At 44.0% G+C, this 15,644-nt stretch overlaps 1 protein-coding gene across 3 annotated transcripts in view; it reads left to right on the plus strand.

Moving 5' to 3' along the window:
• The window catches only part of TLR5 (toll like receptor 5), a 36,909-nt gene extending 26,742 nt beyond the window's left edge, over positions 1-10,167 (plus strand). For 2 of the 3 annotated variants that reach the window (XR_015142805.1, XR_015142804.1), the window contains 2 exons: positions 8,402-8,481; positions 9,932-10,167. The gene's annotated coding sequence lies outside the window, so the exon portion shown is untranslated. Of the gene's footprint in view, positions 1-3,322; positions 3,468-8,401; positions 8,482-9,931 lie in introns of all 3 variants that reach the window. The other variant, XR_015142806.1, reaches the window with a different exon arrangement.
• Positions 10,168-15,644: the final 5,477 nt, after the last annotated feature.

Consider the following 15,644-nt stretch of genomic DNA (forward strand, 5'->3'; position numbering starts at 1 on the left):
TCCAGTTCTAACTGTTGCTTCCTGACCTGCATATAGGTTTTTCAAGAGGCAGGTCAGGTGGTCTGGTATGCCCATCTCTTTCAGAATTTTCCACAGTTTATTGTGATCCACACAGTCAAAGGCTTTGGCATAGTCAATAAAGCAGAAACATGTTTTTCTGGAACTCTCTTGCTTTTTTGATGATCCATCGGATGTTGGCAATTTGATCTCTGGTTCCTCTGCCTAATACAACTTAAATCAAGGAAGGTGTGCCAAAGTTACCCCTGGCTTCCCAAATGGTGTCCTCCAAATCCAACCCAGCTTGGGACTTGTACATCACATGTCACTCACTTCCCCTCACTGCCTGCCCCCCATCCTAACACCAACACACACTCACACACTAGCTGTTGTCATCCCAGCTTCTTGGAGCCTCTCTGATCTATGAAAATGAGCTTGTCTTACTCAAGAATAGCATTATTCTTATGCACACACACACACCCACTCTGCCCCTTTCTTCTGGAATGTTCTCCCATCACTGCAATCCATCCAGCCCACCAAGCCTCCTTGGATGCCTCCAACCCCAAATTCTCTCTCCCTTTTGTGCAAACTCTTAGTGCCCTATCCATCTTTATATTTTTTTAATTTCTTACTAGTTCCTGCTTCCTCTGAGAGTTGTGAGCCTGTCTGGCCACCCACCCCTCTGGGTAAGCTCCATGACAAAACGTCCTGTCTTACATGTCCAGCCCTCATTGGCCATAACAAGCCCAATATGGTTTCCAGACCACACAAGCCTTGCCCACCTACACGTGTCCATACTTCTTCCTCTCCTTGGAATTCCTTCTCCCCACCCCACCCCCCCACATCTGCCTGGTGAATTTCCTAGCACCACCGTTCATTCCTTGTGACCCCACAGATTTCTGACACAAATACATAACATTGCGTAATGCCTGTGGATATGCAGAGGCAACTAAACTGTGACCCCTGAGAGCAGGGACCTTGTCTTGTCATCTCTGTATCCTGAGCTCAGTATGCTGCCTGATCCAGTTGTATAGCTGCTAAGTTGTGTCCAACTCTTTTGTGACCCCATGGATGGTAGCCTGCCAGGCTCCTTTGTCCATGGGATTTTCCAGGCAAGAATACTGGCGTGGGTTGCCATTTCCTTCTCCAGGGGAATCTTCCCCACCCAGAGATTGAGCCTGTGTTTCCTGCATTGGCGGCCGATTCTTGAGCACTGAGCCACCAGGGAAGCCCAAGAGTATGTGGTTAATAAATGCCTGGTGAATGAATGAAGCTCATTGTAAGGTCTCCCTGGTGTCAAAGCTGCTGCTATTAAATGTGTTGCTGGTGAATTTGAGATTCTTTCTTCGTTGCAAAAGAATTTGGAGATGAAGCAGAGAGGTTAAGAAAGTAAAGTGAAAGCTTATTTAAGCAAGAATACACTCTGAGGGAGAACAGGCAGACAGGGGAGGAGCTGTCACACCAGGCCTCTTTGGCAGGATGGTTATGAGGGGCATACAAATGAAGGGGCGGGATAGTCACTGGCGAAGGAAGTCGTATTTCCTGATTTTCAGCCCAGCTCTCTTTTCCGGAAGGGAGGGGGGATTTTTATCCCCTTTTAGCTTAGATTGGAAGTGTCATGGCCATTGGTGCGTGTGGGTGTGTGTGTGCGCGCGCGCGCGCACGCGTGCTCAATTGCTTAGTCATGTCTGATTCTTTGGGACCCCATGGACTGTAGCCCACCATGCTCCTCTGTCCATGGGATTTTCCAGGCAAGAATACTGGAGTGGGTTGCCATTTCCTCCTCCAAGGGATCTTCCCAACCCAGGGGTTGAACCCGAGTCTCCCACATTGCAGGCAGATCCTTTGCCATCTGAGCCGCTAGGGAAGCCCTGGTGCCTGATGAGTACTTCTTACCTGTAAGCTAGTATTATCATAAGGAGAGCACAGTGAGCAAAAGGTTACAATTGGATGCAGGAGATTCTCACCTGTCCCCACCTTTCTTTGTCTGTTGTTGTTGCTCAGTCACTAACTCATGTCCCACCCTTTCTGACCCCATGGACTGCAGCATGCCAGGCTTTCTTGCCCTTCACTATCTTCTGGAGTTTGCTAAAATTCATGTCCATTGAGTTGGTGATGCTCTTTAACCATCTCATCCTCTGTCATCCCCTTCTCCTTTTGCCTTCAATCTTTCCCAGCATCAGAGTCTTTTCCAATGAGTTGGCTCTTCACATCAGGTGGCCAAAGTATTGGAGCTTCAGCTTTAGCATCAGTCCTTCCAGTGAAAATTCAGGACTAGTTTCCTTTAGGATTGACTGGTTTGATCTCCTTGCAGTCCGAGGGACTCTCAAGAGTCTTCTCCAGCACCACAGTTCAAAAGCATCGATTCTTTGGCACTCAGTCTTCTTTGTGATCCAATTCTCACATCCATCCATGACTACTGGAAAAACCATAGCTTTGACTATATGGACCTTTGTTGGCTAAGTAATGTCTCTGTTTTTTAATACACTCTCTGTGGCTCTTCATCTGTTATTCGGACCTTTATCACCCAGAAAGAGTAGTTTCCTGATAGTCTGGAGGTGTCCTGCTTTCCTTTATCTGCCTGAGGACCCCCACCGTTTAAAAGATGCGTGCTTTCCTGCCACCTGGCCCCTGCCCCCATTTCTCTGCTCATACTGAGCTACCTGCCTGCTGTAACAGATCCTCCTCGGAGGGGCAGGGCAAGGGCCAGGAGAGCGGGACATCCATGTGGACTCTGAAGGGATAGGAGACCACAGGCTCTATGAAACCTACTGAACTTCATTTCAGATGACAGGGCATGGGTGGCGTTCCTCCACTATTAGCCAGGAACTGGGCTCAGTTGGAGGGATGAAGGGATGGGGAAGGAAAACAGTGAGAAGTTTCTCAGGAACCTCATACTAAGAAATACAGCAACACAAATACTAAAAATAAAGTGTCGCTGCAAGTAACATTTATAACCACAACTCCAGAAGAGGGCAGCAAGGCCACTTTGTCTCGGTGAGAACTTTCCTTCCGCACCAGCAGGAAGTAGCTTTATACCTGGTACCCTCTTGCTTTGGGTGACCTGCACGTTGACTCTCTTTTCCAAGTGAAACCCAGGACATGTGAAATGACAAGTATGCATGTATTTATAGGGACAGTAATTTGAAACACAACATTTGACTTCTGAAAAGAGTCTATCCCACAGCCTTTTCTAATTCTCTTATTTAAAAAACACAAATGAAACATATTGAAAAAATGCCTTTTGAGATTTCCGTACAGAGTTGTCGCAGGGTCTATTCACATCGTATATCCCAGCCGCCGTCATCTTCTCTTCCACCACCAGGCTTAGCAGTTGGAATTCTTTTTGAGGCCGTTTTTCCAAGTCTCACTCCACAAGAGTTGCAGCATATATGGCAACAGAAGAGACTGGCAGCACGGTGTTGAGATGCGGCGCAGTGGGGAAGAATCCACCTGACAATGCAGGAGACGTGAGTTCGATCCCTGGGTCAGGAAGATTCCCCTGCAGGAGGAAATGGCAACCCACTCCAGTACTCTTGCCTGGGAGATCCCATGGACAGAGGAGCCTGGCGGGCCACAGTCCATGAGGTCACAAAAGAGCTGGACACGACTGAGCATGCACACACGTTGAGATGTGGGTACTGGGTGGTCCTAGAAATTCAGAGTGAGGCCTCAGTCAGTTGGTATATTCCACACCACATGGGCCTTTGGAGTCACTCCTATATAGGGGGAACTATTCAGTGTAAGAATGGCGAGAGCTTGCTGTCTTAATTGAGATGAATCTGGAAACTTTACAACATCAACTGGGGATCCTGACGACTTCGAAGAGAATCGCACCCATCATCTCAAATGCATACAACTGACTCTGAAAATTTCTTGTTGGCCCCATGAATCTGCAGTGAACAGTTCTTAGATAGTCTTGATATAGTGTAAAGTACATGTAGTTGGGAGTTTGAAATGACAAAATAACTGTCCTGGGAGGGTAGAAGGATGTGGAGCACAAGGGTAAGATAGATAAATGCTCACCTTCCACGATATAAAATCAATATAAAGTGTCTAGAAAGTTATACCAAGAAACAGCACTCAGAGTGTGAATTTGGAAATATAAAAATGCCAGAGGGAAAAACTAGACAAGTTCATGGTGATTGCCTGAGGGAGTTTGGCCTCATTCTTTCATTGGGACTGTCTAGAAAAGCTGGCAAAACTGTTTTTTAAACCTATTGAAAAGGCATTGGAGAAATGTAAGGCAGAAGGTAGGGTGATGATGCAGGAGAAAGATGTGAATCAATTGATATCAAAAGACTAATTAATTAATTAATGTGATTGAGACCTATTCTTCAAACAGAGCATCAGAGAGCAAATAGGCAAATGAGAGTATGGAAGAATACATGAATCTGTTAAGCAGTCACAGCCAAAATATGAAAGCTTTTCTGAAAATCAGTAAGAAAAAGACAACACAAAAGAAAAATGGATAAGAGACTTCAGACTTTCACTAAAAGATATCCAGTGTCCAAAAGCAAATGAAAAGATATTCAAGCTCCTTTAGCCGTCATGGAAATGCAAATTAAAACCACACTGCAATAGCACTACACACACCCCAGAATGGCTAAAATTAACATGACTGACAGTATCTAATATAGGCAAAGAGGTGGAGCAGTTGAAACTCTCCTCTGTTTTAGTGAGAGAAGTTAAATTGATGTATTTTTTAAAATTTGGAATATAGTTGCTTTACAATGTTTTAGTTTCTGCTGTACAGCAAAGTGAATCAGCTGTATTTACACATATATCCCCTATTTTTTGGATTTCCTTTCCCTGGTGGCTCAGACAATAAAGAATCTGCCTGCAATGCAGGATACCGGGATTCAATGCCTGGGTCAGAAAGATCCCCTGGAGAAGAGAAGGGCTACTCACTCCAGTGTTCTTGCCTGGAGAATCCCATAGACAGGCTCCTCTGGAGTTCATGGGCTCACAAAGAGTCTGACATGACTTTCGCTTTCCCGTTTGGACCGGCACAGAGCATTGAATAGAGTTCCCTGTGCTATACAGTCAGTTCTCATTAGTTAATTGGATTTTTTTAAAATTTACACCCACTGTATAGCACAGAGAACTCTACTTAATGCTCTGTGATGACCTAAATGGGAAGGAAATCCAAAAAAATAGGGGATATATGTATACATATAGCTGATTCACTTTGCTGTACAGCAGAAACTAACACAACATTGTTAAGAAGCTACTGCTTGGGGCTAGTGCACTGGGACGACCCAGAGGGATGGTATGGGGAGGGAGGAGGGAGGAGGGTTCAGGATGGGGAACACATGTATACCTGTGGCGGATTCATTTTGATATTTGGCAAAACTAATACAATTATGTAAAGTTTAAAAATAAAATAAAATTTAAAAAAAATAATAAATAAAATTAATTTAAACATTAAAAAAAAGAAGCTATACTCCAATAAAAGGATAAAAATAAATTTAAAAAGACAAACAAAGATACAAATGCATGCCATTATATATGTATAACTGAATCACTTTGCTGTACAGCAGAAACCAGCACAACGTTGGAAATCAACCATACTTCAATAAAACAAATTAAAAAAAAAAGCAGTCCCCTGATAATTACCAAAGTTCAGTCCATGTGAATGTGCCCTATGACACTATGATTCTACCCATAGCTAGAAATCCATGTACACAGGCACCAGAAGACAAAAATGTTATGGTAGCATTCTTTGCAGTAGCTGACATTAGAAGCAACCCACATATCCATCAGCCATAAAATAGATAAATAAATCATGGTTATTGAAAACTCCACAGAAAAGCTATTAACTGATTATAGCTACATGCAACAACATGAATGAATGATTCTCACAAAAATGTAAAGTCAAAGATGTGGGGCATAACTGTATTACATACTGAGTGACTCCATTTTTTAGAAATTTCAAAAAAGCAAAACTCATGTATGAGGATAGTGAGAATAATGATTACCTCTGAGGAGAAGGAAGGGGAGCGTTGGAGGGGGGCGACCCAATGCTGGTTATGTTCCATTGCTCAACCTGGGTGATGATATGGGTGTGGCCGCTTTGTGACAATCCTTTTTATCTGCAGCAAGTAATTTGTTCACTTTTCTGGATGGTATTACTCCTCAATAAAAAACCCCAAATACCATATTTTTGTTAGAGTTTCACCTCTAAGTTTGTAAACCCAACCAGAGGATAAACACAGTTGACCTGGCTCCGGGAGCTTAGGGAGATGGAAGGAGGATGGAGTAGGAGAGGGGACTGCAAACCTTTTATTATGAGTCTTTGGTATTACTTCATGTTCAACTCTATGCAAACATTTCAATAATAATACTTTGGTATAGACAGAATAAACGGTCAACAAATGCATATATAAAATGCAGATAATAATTTCTGCCTTTGGAAGCAAATAGAGAAAATAGAATTAGCCAGAATTTCAAAATTAAACCACCATCAACGAAAAGCAACATTCTTTCAACTGTTGAATATACATAATATTCACATGTATATCACATATACATCACGTAAACATCACAATATATATGGTGTTTTGCTCAATTTTATTTTTCTTATTATTAAAGACATTTTCATCTATTTTCCTGAGCAATGAACTATTTTCTTTCTCCAGGGCCACAGTAACTTCCATTTAGATAGACTCATTAAGAAATGAAACATTTGTATTTTCCAGACAATTCCATGGAAGGAACTCGCTAGGGCTCTGTGGTCCCCTCAGGGCCCCACGGGTCCAGGCAAGTATGACAAAGTAGCTTTATTCCTGAAAGTTGGAGACCAACAGGCTGCAGATTGTGTTTCTTTTCCCAGTACAGACCCTGCACCTCTGCAGGCCCGTGTTTTCCCGTCTCCTCCCCGGGAAGGTCACCTCACTGAGACGTGATAAAAAGCAATGACATCATGTCTCATCGGGGGCCCAGACCCTTCAGGAAACAGGTGCTTTGGTGGAGTGGGGGCTGGGGCAGCTTTCTGCTGCCCCGACCTGGGTTTGCCGCTCAAGCAGCCCCCAGGGCCTAACGCTGGAGGTCACTTTCATGGTTTTTCCAGTGACCTGGGCCATTTATGGGCTCCCAGCTCTTTCTCCAGCTGTAGCTGTGTTGTCGGGCCAGCTTCCTTCAGGTCTGCTGGTTGTGCCAAGTCTGCAGGGATTTGCAAAAATAAGTCACCAGTGTTTCACTGGTCCACATGAAAACAAGAGAGCTTTTTTGGAGAGGGGACCACTGCTGCTTCTGGGGAAGACTTTCAGTGTTAGTGCCCAACAAAGGAGGGAAAGCTGGTGTGGAGGTTCCCTGACTGCAGCCCCCAGAGGAGCTTGGGGCAGGAGTTCCCCAGCTAGCACCCCTCCTAGAGATAGTCGTGGGAGTCACTCGGCTTGGAATCGCAAGACTGACTTACAGTCCTGGCTGTGCATCCTTTCACACTTGGAGCTTCAGAATTTGGTTTGTTGTGTTTTCTTCCCCCAGGATTAAAAGGTATATAGAAACAAGTTGCACAGTTCTAGCACAAAATAAATGCACACTCAGTGGTTGATACAGACAAGGTTACATTGTGTAAACTGACCATCTAGGTATCTCTGATTCCTTGAATCTACGTACCTTTCCTCTGCTCTGACACCCCATTCCTTGTCCTTGGGCGAAACTGACATCTTCGGAGGTCTAGGCAATGGTTCTGGAAATCTGAGAAGGAAATTCACTGGGCTGTCTTTTTTTTTTAAACGTACGATAAAATGGACAAATCCAAAGTGTATACTTCAATGTATTTTTAAATTTTTTGATGATATTTGGTTATCCACTCAGTTTTTTATTGAAGTATGGTTGATGTATCAATACTATGTTGTGCTAGTTCCAGGTGTAGAGCAAAGATGATACAGTTATACACATACGTGTATTCTTTTTCAGATTCTTTTCCATTATAGATTATTACAAGATATGTAATATAGTTGCGTGTGCTGCTGCTGCTGCTAAGTCACTTCAGTCGTGTCCGACTCTGTGCAACCCCAGAGATGGCAGCCCACCAGGCTCCCCCGTCCCTGGGATTCTCCAGGCAAGAACACTGGAGTGGGTTGCCATTTCCTTCTCCAATGCATGAAAGAGAAAAGTGAAAGTGAAGTCGCTCAGTCGTGTCCGACTCTTAGCGACCCCATGGACTGCAGCCTACCAGGATCCTCCGTCTATGGGATTTTCCAGGCAAGAGTGCTGGAGTGGGGTGCCATTGCCTTCTCCGATAGTTGCGTGTGTTATACAGTAAATCCCTATGGTTTATTCAGTGCATTTTGACAGTGGTCTGCACCTATGTAATCACTACCTCAGTCAAGATGTAGAGTATTTACATCACTCTGGAGAGTGCCCTCTTACTTTTCCTTTTTTTTTTTTCTGCCAGTACCCAGCCCTTCCCCAACTCAGATAACCACTGTCGTGATTCCACCAACACTGATTAATTTGCCTGTTCCTGAACTTCAGGTAAGGAGAATGTTCAGTCGATCTTTTGCATCTGACTTCTTTGACTTATAATTGTTTGAGATTCTCCACAGTGTCACATCTCTCAGTGTTCGTTTTTTTCACTGCCTTGTATGGATTGCCCACAATTTATTTATCCTGTCTCCCTTGGAGGTTTGTTGTTTCCAACAAACTGGCTTGTTTCCAGTTACTTGCTACTGTGAATAAAGCAACCATGGGCCATTCTTTTACAGATGTTTTTTTGTGGACGAGTTATTATTTCTCTTGGTAAATATTAAGAGTGAAGTTGCTGGGTCATAGTGTAGGTGTATGTTACTTTGAAAAAAACTGCCAAGCTGGTTCCAAAATGGTTGTAGCATTTTACACTTCTGCCAACTATGTGTGAGGCTCCCGTTGTTCCAAATCCTCACCAGCACTTAGTATGGTCAGTCTTTTGTGTGATAGCCTTTCTAGAGGGTGTGAAGTGGTATCTCATAGTGGGTTTGTTTGCATTTTCCCAATGACTCACATATTGCATACGCTTTTATGTGCTTGTTACCCACATACATATGTTCTTTTATAAACTGTTCAAGTCTTGTATCCATCTTATGGGTTGTTTATCTTTTCATCATTGACCTGCAGATGTATTTTATCCATTCAGGTACAAATTTTCATTGGACATGTATATTACTAATATTTTCTCATGATTTGCAGCTTGCCCCTCTATTTTGTTAACAGTACCTTTAATATTCAAAACTTTTAGTTTTGATAGTCCAACTTATCCATTTATTTTATGGTTGGTGCTCCTGTGTCCTATCTGATAAATATTAAGAAAGAAGTTGCCTATGTCAAGGCCATAGGGATATTTCTCTATGTTTTCTTCTGGAAGCTTTCTAGTTTTAGTATTTATATTTTAATCTGTGATTCCTATACTAGTCTGTGGCAGAGGGGAGTGCTAAATGCACTGCCTTATGGAGCTATTCTAGCTGAGATTGCATGAAGGCAGAAGAGAGCACTCGCTGGGCACCCCCTACAGCCTGCAGGTGGGGTAAGGGGGGTGGAAGGCAGGAGCCAGCTTTTTTTTTTTTTTTTAATATTTACTTATTTGGCTACTTCAGATCTTTGCAGCATGCAGACTTCTTGTTATGGTTAGGAGGCTCAGTTGCCCTGGGGCATGTGAGACCCTGGTTCCCCGACCAAAGATTGAACCCACGTCCCCCTACACTGGAAGGCAGACTCCCAACAACTGGACCACCAGGGAAGCCCCAGAACCTGGTTCTTGAGTGTGAGGGGGTCTCCTATCACCATGGCCAGTCACTGAAAGGAAGCCATCACAAAAAATAAAAGAAATTCGAGTTATGGAGTGTTATTGGCTGAACTTCTTCCCTGAAAAACTCTTAACCCCCAGTACCTCAGAATGTGACTTATGGGAAATAGGGCCCCCAATCCAGTGTGACTAGAGTCTTTACAACAGGGAGAAATTTCAACACAGATACACCCACAAAGGCACCCTGTGGAGATGAAGGCAGAGGTCGGAGTGATGCTCCCAGAAGTCAAGAATGGCCAAAGACTGCCAGCAAAGCACCAGAAGCTGGGGGACGCCTGGAACAGACTGTCCCTCCCGGCTCTGAGAAGGAGTCAACCCCACTGACACTTTGATCTGGGTCCTCTGTTCTCCACTGAGTCAATAAAAGTGTATTTCTTAAGTCACTCAGATGGTGGTAATTTGTCACAGCAGCCCTTTGGAAACTATCAAGTGGAGGATCGATTCTTACAGGGAGCAGTGGAGGGTAAGATGTTCTTGTCTGGGCTGATGGGTAACAAGAGCCTGGTTGTGCATTGGAAAAGAATTAGAATCTTCCCTTGATGTCTTAGCATCCCATTCCATGCCCTTTCACTTGAGCATCACTCTTGCTCACTTGTCTGCTCTGTAATTTTTAAATGAGTTTATCTTTGCATTAAAGGAGCTGAGGCTATTTTTTTTTTTTAATCTCAAAACTGTCTGCATATGTAATGATTGACCCCTGCATATACTGTCTTTAGGTAACAGTGGCATTTCAACAGTGTTATCAGCCCAGCTTCTTGGACTCCAGGGAAGCCTCATGCTGGGTCAGCGTCCACAGTTAGATGCACTGCTCCTTTACACAGTTACACCCTGTGTGAGCGCTAAGATTTGGGGGCTGATGAAGGAAAAAGGCAATGACCACGAGGTGGCAGTGCACACAACGAGCTTCTTTAGATGGCGTTTGAACAGATTACCTGGGAGGGAGAGCCCTCCAGGGGACAGAGGCTGAGGGCCACCACCCAGAAGAGGGGAGGTCAAGGGCGCTCCCAGAGAAGGCAATTGAGAGCGGATCCCGTGTCTGGGTGAGGTCACTCAACAGCGCAGTGCAGAGCCTTTAGATAAAAGAGCTCTGAAAGGCAACCAGAGTGTGGGGTCTTTTAGCCTCAGCGTTTGTCTTTACCTATGGCCTGCAGGAGCTGAGTGCTCTTTCAAGACTTACAGGTTGTGCAAAGCAGGTAGGCACTAAGGGGGCAAAACAATACTTATTTGGACTATATCTAGAGCCACTGCAGAAGGGGTGTGTGTGTGTGTGTATTCATATATATACCTGAATCACTTTGCAGTACAGCAGAAATTAACACAGTGTAAATCAACCATGAAAGTGAAAGTGAAGTCGCTCAGTCGTGTCCGACTCTTTGCAACCCCATGGACTATAGCCTACCAGGTTCTTCTGTCCATGGGATTTTCCAGGCAAGAATACTGGAGTGGGTTGCCATTTCCTTCTCCAGGAGATCTTCCCAACCCAGGGATTGAACCTGGGTCTCCCACATTGTAGGCAGACATCTGAACCATCAACTATATTTGAATAAAATAAATTTTTTTTAAAAGCCAGTGGATGTGTAAAAATTTGATTTTGGTATGGGTGAATGTGGAGTTATGGGGTCTTTACCTCTATACAGAAGTCAACAACTTAGGGCCAATACACAGGGCCCATTTTTTAATCCATTTATACAACAAAATAGATGGAATGCAAGACTTGTTTGCCTGGCCTCCTTAGCTTGTTACATAGTCTTTACCACCATGAATGTTAATGTGGACAAGCCCTAGTGGTTGCCCAGTAAAGTGGACAATCTACTGCCCAAACTAACACAAATCCTTCACTGTCATGAAGACATGTAGAAGAAAAAGCAGTAATAACATCTAAGCACCCCCACAACCATGAGAATAAGATTACCATCACCAGGGTCACCATCTCCATGAGAAGTTCTTAGGCTCCTGCCAAGGGTCAGGACAGACCCAAAGTTTCAGGGCGTCAGCAATGCATGAGTCAAAACCTCAGCTGACAAAGGACTTGCTTCATTGGCAGACTTCAATATTTCCATGAAGCAGATGACAATGTATTTGGCCAACAGACATCTGGTTCAATGGATTTCCAAGTTGGTTATAAAAATAAAAGGGAAATAATGCATCATATCTAAGTTGTCATTGATTATAAGATACTCCTTTATCTGATGCACCACTAATACAATTCTTAAAACTACCATTTAAATAGTGGCAATTGATAGTATTATGCATCCTGATTGCTCAATGTTAAATATGAAAAAAACATATTTTGGAATTGCTGAGATGCAGTGATACAAATTACTCCCTTGTGGATGAGACCACACACATCCTCCTTTTTATTTTTTCAATTTTTATTAAAATATAGTTGATATTGTCATGTGAGTTTCAAGTGTACATCAATGCATTCAGTTTTGTATGTATGTGTGTATATACATATATATGGCTTCACTGGTGGCTCAAATGCTAAAGAATCTGCCTGCAATGCAGGAGACCTGGATTCAAGACCCTGACCCAAGACCTGGGTCAGGAAGATCCCCTGGAGATGGGCATGGCAACCTCCTCCAATATTCTTGCCTGGAGAATCCCCATAGACAGAGGAGCCTGGTGGGCTACAGGCCATGGAGTCCCAAAGAGTTGGACACGACTGAGCAACTAACACTTTTCCCCTTTCATATATATATATATATATATATATATATATATATGAACTTCCATGACACACTCTCAACCCAGAGTTCAGACTCTGCCCTGAAAACAAAGGCATGTCACTGAAGGGTTTTAGAGAAGAAAAGACATGACTAGATTAGTATTTTGAAGAAATAATCCTGCTGCGGTGAGGAGGAGGGGTTGGAAAGATACAACCCGAGGACATAGGACGTTAGTTCATAGACTTTTAAAAATTAAAAAATAAAAATTGCAGGAACTCAGGCAAAAAAGAATGAGGGCAGAGGAAATAAGGCCCCAGCAAGTGGGACCTCAGAACCCTGATCTGAGCTGGAGGTGGGTGGCTGGGATTGTGGAGCGAAGCAGGAGGGGCTGCCCCATGTGGCCAAATGAAAAGCATGTGAAAAGCCCAACAGAAACCACTTTAGGCCTCAGTTTTCTCATCTGTGAAACTGAGATAATGTTAGTTCTGAATTCCCAGGCGCTTGCCCCAGAACCTGGTGATTACATATCAGGCATTCATGACGTGTCTGCTGTTGTTATTTCAACACCCAGGGGCCAGTGAGAAGCAGGCGGGTGAAGCACATGGCTTGGACTTTCAGCTGACGTTGTCTCCGGCAGTGCGGGGGCCCCCTTCTCTGAAGGCCCAGAGGAACCATTAAGGATATGGATGGAATTTACCCAGAAGGGAGGGATTCGAACTTGACTAGAGGAGCAGAGGAGTCAAGGATGATGCCCAATATTCTGGAGCCATTCTCTTATCACAGAATGAAGATTGGGCTGTGGACAAGATACCTGAGAATCAGAGGGCCCGACACTGAAGGGCTCCAAGGGGCTTCTGGAGCTTTGGGAAGAGGCCTAAGGTACTGATGCTGCTTTGGACATCATCAGTAACAAGGGAGAAGTTGAGGCGAAGAGTGCAAGTATATGGACGGTGAGCAACCCCAAGAACAAGGACAGAGCTCTGGGTGACACTGATATCTGAGGGGTAAGTGGAAGAAGAGATGCTGGCGAGGGGCCTAAGGAGGGGTGGGTGGAGAAAAGGGAGTAGACGCGGGGAAAGCAGCAGCTCAGAAGTCAGGGGGCTGGTCCTGAAAATGGAGACACGTCAGGCCACTGTGTGGTACATGGATGGATGTGGAGGAAGGTGGATAGATGGATGGATGAGTGGACAGATGGATGTGTAGGTAGGTGGGAGGATGAATGGAAGGATGAATTAGATGGATATATAGCTGGGTGGATGGATGAATGAATAGATGGTTGGCTGGCTGGATGGCTGGGTAGGTCAGTGGATGGATGGATGAATGGGTTGGTGGGTGGTCATTATCAAATGCTGTATGAAAATCCCATAATAAAATAAACGATAAGGACCTACTGTATAGCATAGGGAATGATATTAAGTGTCTTGTATTAATAACCTGTAATGGAAAAGAATCTGAATCACTTTGCTGTATATATAAAACTTTATGAATCAACTATAGTTCAATTCATGCGAAGAGTTGACTCATTGGAAAAGACTCTGATGCTGGGAGGGATTGGGGGCAGGAGGAGAAGGGGACGACAGAGGATGAGATGGCTGGATGGCATCACTGACTCAATGGACGTGAGTCTGAGTGAACTCCGGGAGTTGGTGATGGACAGGGAGGCCTGGTGTGCTGCGATTCATGGGGTTGCAAAGAGTCGGACACGACTGAGCGACTGAACTGAACTGAACTAATAGTTCAATTTAAAAAGAAAGAAAATCCCATAAGAGGAACCCTGGCTTTGGTTATGTGGAGGTCACTGGTCAGAAAACCACAAGACAGTTGTTTGTGGGATGACTAGTGAGTGAGAGAGTGTAGATTGCTCTAGTAAGCAGCCTGGCTGTGAGGGGCAGAAAATACAGAGTATTTAGGAGGGAGATGTGCTGAAGGGAAGGTTTTTATTCAGTTTGAAGATGAAGCACCTTCAGGTGTAGACATGCTCATGGAAAGAAGACCTAGTAGGGAGGGTAGAGCTGTGGAGAAATTAGAGGTCTGTGGTTGGGGGTAGGGAAGAAAATGGGCAATGACAGGGTTGGGGGAGGGTGGGAGGAGGTAGAAAATGAGAGTGGGGGAAGGGAGGGGGGTGAGACCAGGCCAACTCATAAACCTCTATGCAAGTATCTATGGCTGTACTTACAGACAAGGCCATAAAGATACATTTGAACTTGGAAGAAACAGAAGTCAGATACAAAAAGGATTAAAGCTCGCAATCTTCCCCGAGCTGACTCCTTCCCTGAGTCAGTAAAAAGCATTTAAGCTGTTTTGCATTTAGGCTTCTAACCGTCCCTTTTAGCACACAGCACAATGTATTCATGGCTGAACTGGCTCCTTGATTTATGTATCCTTGAGAAACTTTCTTCAGCCGTATTTTCAAAGACTATAATGTGCGCCAGTGTGCGTCATTTCATCTTGTTGAAAGTTGCAGCTGGGAAAATGAAGCCATGCAGATTTGTAATGGAAAGAAATGCTCACTTCTCATAGAAATCTGCATGTGGAGGGGAACTCATCGTGGATCTGGTCTGTGTTTTGTATGTGTTTGTCAGACAGCAGCAACATTGACATCACAGCAAACCCTGACAAATTCTTTCTCCCCACAGCTCCCTCCTCGTTAATTGCAGTTAACTTTCATGGAAAAATTTTTCCTTGAAGTCTTCCACATTCTGACTCAGTCTCAGAGTAAATCGTTTTGGGGGAAAAAGTGAGCTAAAATTGCTTCAGCTGTTTTTGACTGATGGGATGTTGGAAAACATACACTTTCTTCTTTAAGAGGGGGAAGAAAAAGCACTGACCTATTTTTACCCTCACGTAACTCCCTAACAGTGGAGCAGTAAACTCCATGCTTGGCAAGCCTGGGGATGACATCTTTGAAGAGGCAAACCCAGCTGGCTCAAAGGAAAAAGGCCACAGACATCACAAAAGTTTCAAAACCTGCCTCTGAGCCTACAGAGAAAACATTTCCTATCCAGAATTTCAGCAAACCTCATTATAGGAGCCCCACTAAAAAACTTCAGGGATGTTGCCAACTGCCATTTCTTTTCATGAAAAACAAACTTGAAAAAAAAAAGGAAGAAGAAGAAAGAGCAGAAAGCAAAGCAACATTTATCACCCAGCAGCACCCTGGGAAAGGGACAGACTTCAAAGACCTGAGCTCC

The sequence above is a fragment of the Bos grunniens genome, chromosome 16 (assembly GCF_055505025.1).
Source record: "Bos grunniens cultivar Pamir isolate PY7600 chromosome 16, Bosgru_T2T1.0, whole genome shotgun sequence".
NCBI lineage: Eukaryota > Metazoa > Chordata > Mammalia > Artiodactyla > Bovidae > Bos > Bos grunniens.